Source organism: Vulpes vulpes, chromosome 8 (genome assembly GCF_048418805.1).
Source record: "Vulpes vulpes isolate BD-2025 chromosome 8, VulVul3, whole genome shotgun sequence".
Lineage (NCBI taxonomy): Eukaryota > Metazoa > Chordata > Mammalia > Carnivora > Canidae > Vulpes > Vulpes vulpes.
In genome coordinates this window covers 95,686,009-95,704,063 of record NC_132787.1, presented here as the reverse complement: position 1 = coordinate 95,704,063, position 18,055 = coordinate 95,686,009, and the positions used below count along the sequence as shown (strand labels likewise).

The window sequence follows — 18,055 nt, the reverse complement described above, 5'->3', positions numbered from 1 at the left end:
TCATTCATCACTCACATCCAGCACAGATCACAAAACTTTTACACGGTACACACTTAATATTGATCAATGGGTAGGTGAACAGATGGAAGATAATATAATCATCTCCCTGCTTCTTCCCATTAGAGGGAGATGAAGAAGGATGAAAAAAGAGATGACTTTGGTGTCAGCTGGAGGAACTTAATGTTTCAATAAGAAATAAGAGATTTCATTTTCTGAACTGTTGTTTTCAGAATGTTTGTCATTGAAATTTTCACTTTATTTGACAGAACCGTTTATATTCCTGTAAGAATGAAATTGAATAAATAGATTTCCGAGCAACCCAAGGTGACCTGCAGACCTAGGCAGCCTGAGCTTGCTGGAGGGCAAGTAGTCTTCGGGTATCAAGAGGGGCACACCAGCATGTTTGAGTTCGAGCTGGTACTTTCTCCTTCACTGTGATTTTTAAAAAATCAGATGCAAATCTGAGAATAACACTCATCTTCAGTTTCAGAATGTGATACATTTAGACCTTACACAGTAAAAACAATGAGAACCTAGGCTAAATTAAAACTTCCCTCCCAACATTCCACATATTCACAAGATTGTAGGGCTTGTTCATTTTTCGTCTTTGAAAATGAATAGGATAATTCGTGTTCACAATAAAAATATTGTCGGGCAGTGTGTGTAAGGAGCCAGGGTGGTGTGGAAAATGACAGAGCTCCCTAGGAGCTTTTAAATTCTCCTTGGGGAATCTGGAATGCCACAGGATTTAACATTTCAAAAGGCTGGCCACAATTTATCTTCCCCACATGGGGTGCTTGTAAGAGTAAATGGAGGGTGTTGTTAATCGTTAATTTGGTCTAACCTGCATAAACCAGTGGGCTAAAACCTGGGCGTATGTTCATCTCTTGTCTTTGCAAGAACGATGACATAGATGTTTCATACTACATAACTCATCATGAAGTGAATTTTACAGGTCATAGTTACTCTAGAGATTCAAATAAGGAACAGAGTGGCATCACTACTTAATGCTGGGTGATTAGTAAAGGCTATAACAAGAATGTATAATCTGAACTGCATTTGGGAGGATGGACTGGATGCATAGGGAGGTAAGGGGAGCAGATTTGCCCCACATGAGTGAACGTGCAGAGATTTTTAGGAGATAACCAATTGATTTTGATTTTTTAGCCTGGAGTAAAAATTGTGAAAATTGTCAATATTTTAAGAAAGAAGAAATATGTGGTCAATATTCCTACTTTCCATTCATGCTTACTGTAGAATTCTCCAACCCTACAGCAGTCCCAAAGCCTGCAAAGATCAGCTTGGAAGTGCTGGAGGCAGTACCCACAGTGATACATCTCTTGTTTCTTCCCTGCATCTTCCTCCTTCTCTTTCCCTTTTCACTCTTTTTTTCCCCTCTCCCTTTCCCCTCCTCTTCTCACCCTCCTTCTTCATACCACACTCTTTCACATACACTCCATCCTGCTGTCTCCCTGGTCTTGGAGAGTGGAGCCAGAACAACACAAATCAGAACATGCTGGACTGTGATTCCAAAATTAGAAGCTGAGACTCTGGGGCATGGGGTGACTGATCACCTCCTATCCAGAGAACATTAACTCCTCTAGGTTCCTGAAATTTCCTTAACACCAGTTCTCTCTTCTTTAGGAGGAAAACTGATGGCTGAAGATCCACCTGGGGCACGTTCAGTGAAGGACACATTCTTTGTCTCTTCCTTACCTTTGAGCCAAAATCTAATATTCTTTTTAAAAGAGAGCCTGTTATTGTTTTTCAAGAGGATTTCTTTTAAGACAACCAAATTGCTGAGTGTCATTGTTCTGGTTCTGCTATTTACAACTGTGAACTGTGAGTTCCCCTCAGTCAGGGTGGTTTGAAAGGAGCTGTGTTCCCAGGTGCATGTGAACTCGAGTGAACATTCTCAGAACCTCCAGAACTCTGTCCAATTAACACAGCAGAAGGGCAGGATATTTGAGTCCATTAGTAGTACATTTTAATTTTTTTCTGATTAAAAATGTACCAATTTTGTCCCACTTTTAAAAAAAATTCCAGTGTAGGTTGTGTACAGTGGTATATTAGTTTCAGGTGTACAATACAGTGATTCAACACTTCCATATATTACTCAGTGCTCATCATGGTAAGTGTTCTCTTAATCCCCTTCACCTATTTCACCCATCTACCCATCCTTCTCCCCCCTGGTCACCATCTGCTTGTTCTTTATAGTTGAGAGTCTGTTTTTGTTTTTTCTCTCTCTCTTTTTGGCTTTGTTCATTTGTTTTTTAAATTCTACACATTAGTGAAATCAGATGGTATTTGTTTTTCTCTGGCTTATCTTGCTTAGCGTTATATGCTCCATCCATGTTGTTACAAATGGTAAGTTTTTTTATGGCTGAATAATATTCCCCTCTGTGTGTGTGTGTGTGTGTGTGTGTGTGTACACACACACAAACATCTTCTTTATTCATTCATCTATTAATGGACACTTGGGTTGCTTCCATTATTTGACTATTGTAGATAATGCTACAATAAACATAGGGGTATTTGTATCTCTTCAAATTAGTGAAACCTACTATTTATAAGTACAATAATATTTCATAATTACAAGAGGTTTGTGTGCTTTTAGTAGTCATCGTATTTGCAAACTTTTTTCTTCCTCTGGGAAGTTTTAAGTAACACTCTGTTCCCCAGCCTCTTCCCTGCCTTTTCCTCTATTGATGCTGGTTTCTCTGAAAGATGACCTACAGATCATGCATCCATCACTGCAAACTTCAGGAAAGCATAGGGAGCTAAGGGAAAAAAAAAGGGCAGCTTTTTAAGAAATAAAGAGATTGAGAGATTGAGAGAGAGAGAGAGAGAACTTACTTTTAAACCAAAACTGTGGATAGCTGCATATTTCTTCTGATGAGCTTAGAAGAAGGCTAGAAGTATTCAGGAAAATTCTTTCCATGAGGATATTGGGAAGGATTGTAGACCCCTATGATGTGAAGAATAGGGATATTATTCAGCTATGAGAAAGAAGGAAATGCTACCATTTGTGAAAACATGACTAGACCTTGAGAGCGTTATGCTAAATGAAATAAATCAGAGAAGTGAAAATACTATATGACTTTATATGTGAAATATAAAAAGCCCTGTTTCTTGGAGAAACACAGGGTAGAATGGTGGTTACCAGGGACTGGTGGTGGTGGTGGGGGGGGAGGGGAATGGGGAGATGTTGGTCAGAGGGTACAAACTTCTAGTTATAAGATGAATAATTTCTGGAATCTAATGTACAGCATGATGATGTTAATAATTCTGTATTATACACTTGAAAGTTAGTTGCTAAGAGAGTAGATCTTAAATGTTTTCACCTCAAAAAAGAAATGTTAAATATGTGACATGATGGAGGGGTTAGCTAACTCTGTGGTGGTAATCATTTTATAATATATAAGTCTGTCAAATCAAACAAATGTTATTTGAATTCCTCAGGACAAGACACTTGCACTCATTTGCAGAAGTCCCTAGGAGAGTTGAGAATGAGCTGGCTATGTCTCCAGACATGGGTTCTTGTCTCATGTTGCTTGCTCTTGTCCTTCTCCTTTCCTCACTCTCCTCATTTCACTGAAGGTACACGCTTTTTTCTCTGAGTGAGGGATGTTTTTCTAGGAAAGAGGCATAGTTACAGATGTGGTTTGCTTTCATGGCTCACTCTTTTACAGTGTCTAGGTGCTTTTGATTATAGTTCCATTTCTAGGCTTTTTTCCTCTTTCAAATCAAATATACTGTCACATTGCTTTAGACAACATTGTTACAAAATACATGCTAAACAACCGATTAATAAGTTAAAGCAAATTCTCATTAAATGACTCTTTGCAAGGCACCGTGGAGGGGAAATGGTATTTCCCCAATCATGATTATGCATTGGAAACTCCTGAGGAACCTCTAATAAAATAGAAGTTGTAGATTACTTTGAGAGGGCACGGAACACAAAGCAATTTATAGAGTTGATGCAATCTGTATCAAAACACCCATGACATTTTTGCATTAATAGAAAAATTTATCATAAAATTCTCATGGGCAGCCTGGGTGGCTCAGCAGTTTAGCGCCACCTTCAGTCCAGGGCGTGATACTGGAGACCAGGAATCGAGTCCCACATCCTGCTCCCTGCATGGAGCCTGCTTCTCCCTCTGCCTGTGTCTCCGCCTCTCTCTCTCTCTCTCTCTCTGTGCCTGTCATGAATAAATAAATAAAATCTTTGAAAAAAATTCTCAAGGGACCCAGAATAGCCCCAACCAATCTTGAAAAAGAAGAACAAAGTTGGAGGCTTCAGGGTCCCTGATTTCAAAAACATATACAAAGCCTCAGTAATTAAAACAGTGTGGTTTTAATTGCATAAAGTGGCATAAAGATAGACATATAGACCAGTGTAATAGAATAGAGGGCCCAGAAATAAATCCTGGTCAGTATGGTAAAGTGATCTTTAACAAGGGTTCCAGCCCCTCTTAACACAAACAGAAAACTTAAAACTTTGCTCCTAGGAGAAAACTGAGGGAAAGATTCATGACATGGGGTTTCAGAATAACTACTTGGATATGATACCAGAAGCATATGCAACAAAAGCAAGGTTAGATAAATGGAGATATGTTAGACTTAAAAACTTCTGTGTATCAAAGGACACAATCAATAGAGTGAAAAGGCAGACTACAGAATGAGGGAAGATTTTTACAAATTGTGCATCTGATGAATGGCTAATATCCAGAATATATAAAAAAATCCTATAATTCAATAACAACAAAAATAACCCCATTAAAATATGGGCAAAGGATTTGAATAGACTTTTCTCCAAAGATATACAAATGGCCAACAAGCATATGAAAAGATGCAACACTACTAATGAGAGAAATTAGAAAAATTCAAATCAAAACCAAAAGGAGCTATCACCTCACATCCATTAGGATGGTTGCTGTCAAAACAACCCCCCCAAAACCAAAATAAGTGTTGATGAAAATGTGGAGAAATTGGAATGCTTGTGTACTGTTGATAGAGCATGTAAAATGGTGCTGCCACTGTGGAAAACAGTATGGTGGTTCCTCAAAAAACTAAGCAAAGAATATGATACAGCAAACCTACCTCTGGGTACATAAAATAATTGAAAGCAGGATCTCAGAGAGAGAGATCTGAACATCCATAGTCATAGCAGTATTATTCACAATAGCCAAGAGGTAGAAACAAACTGAAAGTCTACTGATGGGTGAATGGACAAAGAAAATGGAGTATATACATAAAATAGAATATTATTCAGACTTAAAAATGAAGGAAATCCTATCACATGCTAAAATATGAACCCTGAAGACATTATGCTAAGCAAAATAAGCTAGTTACTAAAAGATAAATACTTCATGATTCCACTTATGTGAGGCATTTACATTCATAAAGGTAGAAAGTAGAATGGTAGTTGCCAAGGGTAGGGGAGGGGGAATGGCAAATTGTTATTTGATGGGTATAGAGTTCAGGTTTTACAAATAAGAATATTCTGGAGATTGGTTATACAACATGAATATATTTAACATTACTGAACTCTACACTTAGAAATGTTTAAGAGGTTCAAACAAATACCATGCCCAGACCCCAACTTCAGACCATTGCACCAAAGTGTCCCTACCCAGGGTTCATGCTTTTACATAGCTCTGCAGGTGACTGAGGTGTGTAGCAGGGTTAAGAACCACTGGAGGGGAGGCAGGATATATAAGAGCTAGTTCTGCCATCTGGGAGTTCATCCTCTGGAGGGAATGTGCAGTGTGTATGGAGAACACCATAGGGTCAGTCCATTGTACTAGGAGCCTTAGAGAGTTACAAAGTGTCATGAAAATCCAGAAGGCAAAGACCTGCCTTGTAGCATGGGGTGAGTTTTCAGGCATTTTTGCTGGGCTTTGAAGAATCAAAGGGGCTGACAGGATGCCTGAGAAGAGAAGGGGGTCTGAAGCTGTCAATATAGGATAAAGGTGGGTAAAGTGTCTGGCATGTTTAGTAAATGGAAAGGTGTCTAGTTTCACTAGAGTATGTAGAGGGTGTGTATGTGTGTGGACAGGGACGCGGTGGTAAGGAATTACAATTTCAAAGAAGCTGATGCCAGCTTGCAGAGGGTATTGAATGTCATGCTTAGAAGATTAGATATTATTCAGTAGACAATGGGGAGTCATTGCTTTTTTGGCAGGGAGTGAAAAAACCTAAAACATCTGGGTGATTTAAAATCCAGAGTGATAAGAGCTTTGTTTGAAGATGATCTATTTTATTCTTCCTTAAATGACATATACCAACTAGTACTTCCAAGCTGCCTGTTCATATTTCATGCAGATTTTCATCACACATTTTGTCATTTCTCCTGCCAGGTCCAGAGCTGTCTGTTTGCACCAACTTGATGTTCCCTAGGCCCCAGTTCACACATTCAAGCACATGGGAGTCACTACATCCTGGTTCCCATCTAATGGGCCCAGGTACTTTGCTAAACTAAAACTATCTGTCTCCAAACAACTCTCTTAAGGGAGGAGCAAGTCATATTTGGAAGATTAGTGCTGACTATCATCTACAGCAAAAACCACTTGATAAGCATGATCCCCACATGGAGGCTGCGGTGAATGCTGCTGATCTTGAGGAGGACCACTGGAGCCCTTGGGAAAGGCATGCAGCTACTCATCACTTAGCTTCCTTTATACGTGCCTGCTTTCTTTCCTTCCCTTGGAAAGCCTGGACAGTTGTATTTTAAAGAATATTTTCAAATCTGCTCCTGGACCCTGACATTTCGAGACAACTAACCTGCTTTGTTTGAGAAATGCATTTAAATAAATTAATGAAACCACTGCTCCGAATGAATCCTTTCAGGCTGCTTACAGAGAAATTTTGAAAGGGCAATATTATCACTGACAAAAACTGCAGCATCTTAGCAATTTGATATCCAGAAAGCTGAGCAGGGAGGCAGAACATAATGACAGAGTTTTACCTATAGCAAAGCCATTAAAGGTCGCCTACTGTAAGGACAGCTGAAATGGAATTTGTTTTCAAATTATAAGATTAAAGAACATTCCTTGAAGAAAGTATTATTATACAGTGTCAAAAGAAAGAGAGAGATTAAAATGGTTGGAGGATGCAATCACAGCTGAGATAAATTCTACTTTCTCTGTGGTTTGCACACCCTGCAGTCTCTCCGCCTCAATGGGTTGGGTGGGTTGGAGAAATTAGCAAGTGTTCCTCTCTCCACACAGATCTTTCCCCCACTGAGAGTTCTTTTCCCCTCTGGTCTTACTGAAAACACACTGCCTACCAGGGAAACCATGTGGAGGAATGGCGGGTTTCTTTGTTAATGGTGCCCATTGGAGAGGACAACATTAAAAATTCTTTAAAATGAAAGGGGCAATTTTGAGTTTCCAAGTCATTAGGCAGGTTTATGACTTGTCCATTTGCAAAGGAGCTGATGGGACTCTCCACACAGCCATTTCACTTAACATTGGCTCCTCTCACACATGGCTTTTTCTCAGTCCCCCCCACCCCCACCCCAAACCCAGAATTTCTCTGGTATAGGCTAAAGCTGCCTTTGGAAAACATGGGGAAAGCCCATCCTGCCTTCTCTGCAGCACCATTTTACTTATAACGTTATAAGACATTAATAAGAATGTATAGGACTTTTCACAATGAGCAAGTTAAATCCAATATAAGCCTGTTCAATTACTACTGTCAATTCTAGAACATGTATCATGCATAAGTTCTTTATAAATATTAGCTAAGAATGAACCTAAGAAATGATACTGGTTCTTTCTGCATTTTAAAAATATTTGAATATATTCCTTGAAAACAAGCTTTGTCTTTACGTAAGACTTTCTGTAATGGACACAGTTTGTTCAAACTTAAACAACAGAGTGGCAGGAGACAGGATGATTATGTAATTTGACTATTTGTAATGTAATAAATAATAATGTACAATTGTGAGCTCAGAGAGATTGACGGTTTCTAAATATATTGTCAAAGTGATCATCCAGTTCTTCCTTATTTGAAATACCTACTCAGGACAAAAATACCTACTCAGTGGTCATTGAAGATTCTTTGTGCCTTTTTGTCTTCCTGTATGGATCAGTTTCCTCCAGTTTCCTTGCTGTCCTGTGCCCTTCTCAAATGTTAGTTCTCTGGGAGGTTGTCCACACCATTTTTTCCCTCAGTGCCTATGCAGTGAGTAGGAAATTATGGAGAGTTGCTGCAGAGCTGAGGCCAAAGTCAAGCTGCCTGAAGACCAGAGAGAAGCTGGTTGGCAAGGTCTTGACCCAAGAATGGTGGGTCATCTTACTTTTCCTTCCACTATCTTGGTTGGAAATACCACAGCGATAGTGACAGGACAATAAAGCCCCTGGAATATCCCTGCTGTGAGACCAATACTCCAAAGTGTGTTTTCTACCTCAGTCAATGAAGCAACAGCTATTGCTTTTGTGCTCTCCTGGGGAATTGAGAGCATCTTCAGGAAGAAACCATTGGCTCTCCTCCACACCCACAAAACAACAACAACAAAAAACTTGAACAAAGTAATTAAAGAGTTACTTAGCTGAGGACCTTGGTCTCCTCTAGAGCTGGCTTTTTCAACATCAATGGTCTGATGCCAGGTCTGAACCTGCCTTTTAATGTCATCCTTGTCTCTCTTATGTTCATTTTATCTTTTATTTTTTTGCATTAAATATTTTTGTAAGTTTTTATTTAAATTTCAGTTAGTATGCAGTACAATATTAGTTTCAGGTGAACGATATAGTGACTCAGCACTTCCATACAACATCTGGTACTCATCACAGAAAGTATACTCCTTAATCCTCATCACCTATTTAACCTATCTGCTCACCCATCTCCCCTCTGGTAACCATCAGTTTATTCTCTGTAGTCAAGAGTCCATTTTTTGCCTCTCTCTCACACTCCTTTTTCCCTTTATGGTCATTTGTTTCTTAAATTCCACATATGAGTGAAATCATATGGTATTTTTCTTTCTCTGATGGACTTATTTCACTCAGCTTATATTCTCTTACTCCATTCACATTGTTGCAAATGGCAAGATTTCATTCTTTTTGATGGCTGAGTGAAATTCCATTCTATGTATACCACATCTTTTTTTATCCATTCATTAGTTGCTGGACATTTGGGTTATTTCCATAATTTGGCTATTGTAGGTAATGCTGCTATAAACATTGGGGTGTATATATATCTTTGAATTAGTATTTTTGTATTCTTTGGTTAAATACCTAGTAGTATGATTGCTAGATTGTAAGAGGATGTAGAGAAAGGGGAACCCTCTTGGACTGTTGGTGGGAATGCAAACTGCTGTTCTATTCCCTTTAACTTCCCTTTTTGCTTTCAATATCATCCAAAGTGGATCTTGGAGTTCTGTAACCAAACCCAAGTCCATCAGCCTAATGTGTAGCTAAGACGATCTCTGAAACATCAAGTATGTAGCAAAGAAAGTTTATTCAAGAGGTAGCCAAGTGAGAAGATGAGAAGGCAAAGCTCAACTCCACCTCCCCAAAGAGGGAGAGAAAAAAAGTATTTGTAATCAAAGCGGTTGAAATTACATAATTGATGAAAAGGGTGAGTAGACTCATGACTATTTGTGAGAAAAGGTAGAGCATCCACACTGAGCAAACATACATATAACATTCATCCCATCTTTACTTTGGGGTGAAGACTTAACATCAGAAGGAAGTTATCTTAGAACAAGGAGACGGGGCTCTGGGCATCATCTGAGAGCCCGTATAATCTGTATGGAGTCTTGAGTAAGGAATGTGGGGTCTTGTTTGTTCATAGACTGGAACTCTATCAGTTGACTTTGAGCCCACGCTTCTGCAGAGACAGCTAGAGAATTTCATTAACCCTCTGGGGGATTGTTTCAATTCTAGTATCCTGGTTAGGAAATCTGTCCTGTGTCATGGAGATCCCAATGAATAGACAAAATTTGTCTATAGTTCTTTGTGCAGGTTGCAGGTTTGGAGGTCAGGCTTATAATTTTATTTTCTTTCTTATTTGTCTCAGTTTAGAACCAATCAAGAAAATAGGAAAAAAGAAAGAATCAGAGAAATGGAGATTAAAATGTCAACTTTATTAATAATAAGTCTGAATTTGAGAATATGAATTAGGCAGCTATGAATTATGAATTACATCTTCTAGTATTTCCCTCCAAGTCTACCATACCATAGGAAGGCTGGACATACCAAATAGGTGCTCATATCTGTTGTTATAGTAGGAAGAACTTGAGATACCTGTGGTCCTGGGTCCTTAACCTGTGGACTTGCCACAGGGAGTAGGAGTAGAGCAGAATTCATCCATTGTGGGGTGAGACAGTAGAGAGATTGAGGAGGGAAGGAGGGAGAGAGGAGTACTAAGACATTTACATTCAATTGGTTACACAGTGATGGTTTTATACACAGTACCTACAAAAAGTAGTGATAGTGAATGGTATTTTAATGGGTTTTCAAAAACACTGTCAAAATAAATACCCTAGACTTCTATAAACTAAATGTGTGTGCTAAAATACCAAGACAAACTCTGAGAATAAGAATAATGGGTAATAATAAATAATTAGAATAATGGGTAACTCCATGCCAGTAGGATTTAAGAGAAGAGATAAAGAAGACTTGCTTGATTGGACAGAAAAAGAACAACATACTTTAAAAGTATACTTTAGTTTTACCAAAAAGAAGTTAAGGTAAAAAGCACAATAGTGATAAAGAGGGACACATCATAATGAAAAAGGGAAAAGAGATCAATGGACAGCAGTTACAGGTATTTATCAACATAGCTTTCAATCATATAAAAAAAACTTTGAACAGATTTTAAGTATTAGAATAACATATCAAGCTTGATGTTAAAGATACAGTAGTTAGAGGATATGCATTTTTCTCAAGGCATATAGAGCATTCATGAAAATTAGCTATACATTATGTCACAAAGGAAGTTAAAAAAATCCAAGAAAATCATCTGCGAACAGACTGGTAAAAGAAGAACTTTCCAATTGGACTTGTGCTACCGAATATTAAAGCATTTTATAAAGCTGTAGTAATTAAAACAGTGCAGCATCAGCACCAGGGAAAGCAAGTGGATGAGTGAAACATAATTGGAAAACCAGAAACAGACTGAAGCTTCTATAGGAATCTGGTAGATGATAGAGGAACGCTTCCCTAGTCAGTGGGGAAGAATGATGTGAGGTTGGAACAATTGGCTTTCCATATGAAAATAAAAATAAACTTCATGTCTATCTCTTATAAACAAAATGAATTTCAGATAGATTAAAGGCTAAATAAAAGATGACCTTAAAACTCTTAGAAGAAACTTTTGTCGTTTCAAATGATCCCAGGAGAAGAAAAAGTTTTCTCAAGCAAAAACCCACATGTACAAGATACAAAGGGACATATTGATATATTTGGTTCAACATTTCTAACTTCTGCATGACCAAAGATGCTATGAACAATCTAAGCATGAAATAACAGGCCTGGAGAAGATGTTTGCAACACGTATTAACTGACAATCTAGAATGCATTTTAAATATTCTACAAACCATGAGGTAAAAGACAACCTAAAATGTGGGCAAAGGATAAAAACCGGCAGTGCATGAAAGAAGAAACCTAACTAGGGAAAGTTAAACAGGATTTTGCTAGTAATCAGATGAATATAAGTTAAAATAATAAAATGCCATTTTACAATCGATAGATCAGCAACACCATTAAAAAGATGAGGATCTCAGGTGTTAGCATGTACGTGAAGATGTGAGAACTCCCTTAGACTGCTAGTGGGGGTATGAATGGGCAAAGCTGCTTTAGAGGAACATTTGATATTATCCAGCATGTTTGACAGTACACATCCTCTGACCCACAATTTGGCTTCTAGTTACATGCCTAGAAGCTCTTGCACATGTGAAATAAATAGGAGACATTCACTAAAATGCTTAATATAACACTGCTTGAATAATGAAAAACTGAATGCAAATTAATGGTCTATAGATCAAAGGTATAGTGTTTATAGAATGAAGTACTTCCATCTACCTGCCTATCTTTATAGACCTGAATGCCTTAATTTTGAGTGAAAATAGCAAGTTGCAGTAAGATAGGTACGCTGGGTTAGCACTTAAGTGACTCTTCAAAACAAGCATAAACATTACTGTATATAGTTTTGTGGGCGTCCATATGTGGAAAAGCATAAAAATGTAAACCTGTTATGAGACCCAGGAAAGTCATGACAGAAATTGCCCATTTTTTTGTCAATAAAAAATTAAAAAAGATTAAACCCAGTCAATGGGCTAAGTTCATTGCTAGGCTAATGGTGGCACTCAGTAATAATGACTATTCTGTACAAAAGGAATCCGTTTGTTGGGATTTGATATATATGTAAAGAAGAACTGAAAGTTTACCAAGTAACTATGACAGTCACCTTTGGCCTGTACTTTGAGGAAAAGAAAATTTAAACAACATATTGTTTCAACTGCAAGCAAATAGTGGTATAAGAGGTAGTGGGATATTATCAAAATAAGTTTCCATATTTTTTCTGTGAGTCTCTAGACTTCTGGTGAAGTCTCAATGCCTAGATATTGATCATATTGGCAAAAATATAAAAGCTTCTTATTGTTACATGCCTAGAGCCTGACAATGTGTTCTCTGGGGGCAAGATTTTTCTTTTGTCAGATCAACAATATCATCCATAAATACAAAGTCTGTTGCCAGTTTATTTAATGGGTCTTTCATGAAGGTGCATTCAAATTTATGAATTCTACTGCCATAAATTCTTTTAAGTATGGAAGAAGAATCCTGGTCTCATAGATCTTCAGGGGCAGTATGCTCTCAGAGATCATCAGGTTCTATATACTCAAAGTTCAGTCTGTGGTCCAGTGCATCGGCATCACCTGGGAGATTGTTCGAAATGCAGAATCTCAGATCCCACTCCAGAGCTACTGAATCAGAATCTGAATTTTAACAAGGTCCCTGGGTGATTTGTATGCACACTAAATTTTGAAAAGCACTGATCTAGTCCAGTGGTTTCCAAATCTGGCAATGAATGATATGGATGGCTTTTAACATATACTTCCTTGTGCCTCACTGCCATAAATTCACATTCTTCAGTAGGCGTATAATGAGGTCCAGGAGTTTCCATTTTAAATTTTGAAATAATTTCAAATTTACAAAATAGTTTCAAGAATATTACAAAGCACCCCTCCTTTGGTACACACACTGGATTATTTGAGAATAAGTTGCCTAAATACAGCCCCATCACTTCCAGAAAACTTTAGCATGTATTTCCTACAGTTGAGGATATATATATATATATATATATATATATATATTTTTTTTTTTTTTTTGTATAACAGCAATGCAACCACCAAAATCAGGAAGTCAACATTGACTTATTACTAACACATAATCATCTGACACCATTTGAGCTTTTCCAATTCTTACTGTAATGTCGTTTATAGGAAAAGCATTTAATCCAGGATGGTAAGTTAAATTTAATTGTCTTGTTCCTTGAATCCAAAACAGCTTTTTGGACTTCCCTTAACTCTTCATGACCTAGACAATTCTGTAGATCATAGGCTGGTTGTTTCTGTAGACTATCCCTCAGTATGGATATGTCTGAAGTTTCTCCACGATTAGGTTTAGGTTAGGCATTTTGCCCCCAGGAATGTCACATAAGTGATGCTTGTGGTCTTCATTGCATTTCACCAGGTGTTACATGATTTCTGTTTGTCCTGCTACTGGGTGATATTCATCATGATCTTTGACTAAGTGGATGATTGCCAGGCTTTTCCACTGTAAACTTACTCTTCTTCCCTTTATAACCAGTAAGCAAGTGTTCTGAGGAGAGGTATTTTGAAGCTATCACATGCCTCATCACACTTTAATGTACTAGTTTTAGTTTCCATTGATATTTCTTGGCTGAATTAATTACTGCTATGATGTTTGCTATATAGTGATTGTCAAACTGCATCATTCTTTCTACATTTATCCATTGACATTGCCCAGAAAAATTTGTCTTCTCTCCATTTGTTTACATATAACAGGATAGACTCATGAATTCCTGTTTTATTTATTGGGTAATAATCTGTTACTATTTATTTTATTACTTACTAACTTGTTTATTTATTCATTTATTTTTAAGTAGGCGCCATGGCCAGCGTGCAGCCCAGTGTGGGGCTTGAACTCACGACCCTGAGATCAAGACATTAGCTGAGATCAAGAGTTGGATGCTTAACTGAGCCACCCAGGCACTCCGTGACTGTATTTATTTTGATACTTAAATTTTCCCAGGTTTGGGTAGAAAGAGCCCCTTTGAGTTGACCCCCATGCCTTTTTGATGTGTTCCCAATTATTCATTGAGCATCTCCTCATTTTCTGGCACAAAAAGATTATCCAGTCTCATCTTGTACTTTTCCTGATCCAGCTTTAGGTTCAGCTATTTCTCCAGGGGATCCTGGCTTCTTTTAGTGGTGTAGTTTAGATACCAGGAGCTCAGTGCGAGGTGTGTTCTTTGTTACTGGCTGTCACTGTTGCCAGTTCTCAGTGGGCAGAGCTAGGGAATATATGCATGTATACAAACACATCTATACAAATTTCTCTGTATATATGATTAAATATATGTTGAAAACCATGAATTCATACCTCAAGCTTCAATTAGAATTTAGCACATCTGTGTTAATTATAGTTATTCTTTTTTTTTCCTTTCCATATTTGTAATTTCATTTCCCAACTGGAAGAAACTTGTTCATCCCATGATCCTTTGTAATACTTCCTTATTTGAAAAATTACCCCTGTACACAGCTGAGTATCCTGCCTCTGGCACCATTCTCCCATGGCCCTCTTGATCTTTAATATCTCACGCCAGACTGCTGCCATTGCCATTCCCTTGGATTGATGCCCTTCTCACTGTGGTCCTAATTTCCATGCTGAGCTGCTGCCACTGCCCCCTGTTCTTTTTTTTTTTTTTATATAATTTAAATTCAATTAGCCGACATACAGTACATCATTGGTTTCAGATGTAGATAGAGTTCAGTAATTCATCTATTGCATATAACACTCCGTGGTCATCACATCATGTGTCCTCCTTAATGCCTGTCACCAGTTACCTCATCCTCTCATCCTCTCATCCTCTCTGGCAATACTCATTTTGTTTCCTAGAGTCAACAGTTTCTCATGGTTTGTCTCCCTCTCTGATTTCTTCTCATTCAATTTTCCCTCCTTTCCTCTATGATTCTCTGCACTATTTCTTATATTCCACATATGACTGCCTCTTTGTTGTTCTTGCATGGTTTCCTCACTTAGCCAGGCTCTGATACCTTTTGCCAGGCTGCACAGAAGCTTTCCTCACCCTTTTTGGCCTCTAACACCAGATTTTAGGCTGCTATTACTGCCCTGTTCACGGCTCCTCACTCTATGCAGGCTCTGACACAGCAGCTGGGTTTCTACTGCCCCTGTTTCCCCTCCCCAGATATCCTTCTTGCCCCGCTGAGACTGCAACATTGGGCTGCCTCCACCTCCACCGCCCTCCTCATAATTTTCCCTTGGGCCAGTATCTCTTTTCTCCACTTGGTCTCTGATATTCCGTATCAGATTATGTACTCTCTCCTCAGCATGCAGCCCACCCACATGCCTTGGCTCCACCTTGATTCCATATTTTTAAAACAAGCTCTTTGAATAATTTTTATGAACAAGCCCAGCAGTGAATTCACACTGGCATGTTGGGGTCCATTTTGTAGTTCAACCTCTTACCCATTGTCATGATTTTTTGCTTTGTGTCTAAGATTTTCTTTGCTCTTATTCCCAAACTTTTTTATGAAAGGAAACCCACACAGCTCCCTTACTAGCAAGGTCTTTTAGATCTGAGAGTTTTATTCCTTCTCTTATTATTCCTTGGTCTACTCACTTTAGGCAAAGAACAAATATGAACATATCAAGGTAATCATCCTATTTCTCTCTAAATCTTCTCTTTTATACTCTCCAATTTTCTAGGTCTATTGACATTTGCTTTTACGTCACAGTTTTAAAATTCTTTAATATTTTGTTCGTTTTTGTTGAGAATGTTTTAGGTTATTAATATTCTTCATAAATTGTACCTACTGGTATAGTGACTTTACCTCCTTTAACTTGAAATATATACCTCAGTTAATTTAGCCCATGACCTGTCCAGTTTTCTAGCCCATACCTCAAATAGCTTGTATTTCTGTTCCCTAAAACGCTTAGATCTCTCCTTCATAGAACTCTTTACTTTATTAAAAAAAAAAAAAGAAATTCTCTAGAATTCAAAGTGATTTGGCATTTAATGTATAAACGAGGTTGTCGGGGAAATACATAAAATTACTGGCTGGTTCTTAAGACCTTCTAAAACTTTTATTTAATCACCAAAAAATATCCTGTGCTTTTGATATTTATAATCAGCTTATAATTAATGGAATACTTACAATGACCCAGCTTTTTAACATTCTTTTAATTATAGATTTATTATTACTCACTTTCCACAGATTACATTAAAGAGGAGAATCTTTATATTAACCTACATTGGATCCATGATTTAGCAATAAATAAATTTAAAAAAATTTAGATATAACCCCAACATATAAAATGTATGAAAGTGGATCTGCTCTTCTTGTAACTCGCAACACCATCTTAGTTTTTCCCTTATCTCCTGAAGTATTTCCTGGGGCCTTTACAGAATATAGAAGATGCACTAGATGGATTATCAAGGAGCTTCAAAATATATTGAACAGTCATTTTGCCACAAATAGCTGGTTTGAAAGTGCAGCTTCCATTACTACCCTAATAGATCCCTTGTCTGAGTGCTAGAAAATGTATTTATTAAACTCTAAGCCTAGCTACTGTCAGGATGAATTGGTTGTTCCTTAATAGGAAGGTGATGATTGGAATAAGTCACTTAGAAATGTCAGACAGGCCATCCATTCTCCCTTCCTCCCTCCCACCCACCCATCCATCCATCCAGATTGTTATAAAGAGTTAAGATCTCTCACTGGTTGTAGAGCAAATGTCCTGAATTCCTTAGAGGAGTGCCATTAGCCAAGTCCTTTGGTTTTATTATTCTCAAGTGTCTTGTGGATAGTGGATACTATCACAATTCACAAGATCTCCTGTCATTGTTCCAGGTCAGGCTTTTTTGTGGGGTCCTTCTCTTTGGGTGAGGGACAGGATATTCTTTACTTTTCATGGGGCTTTGGTCTTATATATTCAGGTAGGCTCTCTGTCTCAAAGGTCAAATCTACTCTGATTTTCATCACTTTCTTCTTCAATGTTAAATACACAGTTACACATTTTAATGGATATTCCAGTCAAGTTTCTATAACAGAGAGTTGATAAGGGAGGGCAAACTAGCATTTGTTAAGCAACTTCTATGCATTAGACAGTATATTAGGTGATCCCTTACCTCATCCCATGCTTCTCTCATAGTTAGTGCTTTTTCATCCCTCTACCTTAGTTTCAGTGTTATCTAGGACTACTTGACCTAATTAGGTCTCTTTCTTGCTTTTTTAAAAAAATTTTGATCTATTCCATTATAATTTTATAATGATCTCCTTATCATCTTGTATACCTGTAAGATATAAGTTATTTGAAGGTTTGGTTATGGCTACTGGATAAGTTACTTATCTTGTGAATTTATTCAGGTATGAAGAACAGTGTGCCATTAAGACCTCCCTCATGGAATTATTAGGGATCTGAAATTAGTTAATAATGTAAAGTTCTTACAACTCTGGCTGATACTTACTATGTGCTTACTCCTACTACTCTTCTACAATTTCTTCAACTGCAATAATACCTACTATTATTACTACTATAACTATTGCTAACACTTGCTTGTTAGAGTGTTCCAACATAGAAAGGATGCTCAAAAATATTTTTTAATGAATTAATGCCCAGTCCTCAGCCATTGTATAGTAATATTGTGAGGAGAATGAGGCTCACAGAGAAAAACACCTTGTCCAAGGCTACCCAGAGATGAAATGAGACAGAGTCAGCCCTATCTGACCCTCGTGTGAGTGTGATTTCTATGACTTCCACTCTTCACAATTTTTTTGTAG

General features: G+C 37.8%; 1 long non-coding RNA gene across 2 annotated transcripts in view; it reads right to left on the bottom strand.

Annotated features, from left to right (window-relative positions):
- Positions 1-18,055, bottom strand: part of LOC140600025 (uncharacterized) — an 88,548-nt gene that overhangs the window by 9,362 nt on the left and 61,131 nt on the right. For both annotated transcript variants that reach the window (XR_012003213.1, XR_012003214.1), the window contains one exon: positions 2,857-2,968. This is a non-coding gene — a long non-coding RNA (uncharacterized lncRNA). Of the gene's footprint in view, positions 1-2,856; positions 2,969-18,055 lie in introns of those variants that run through there.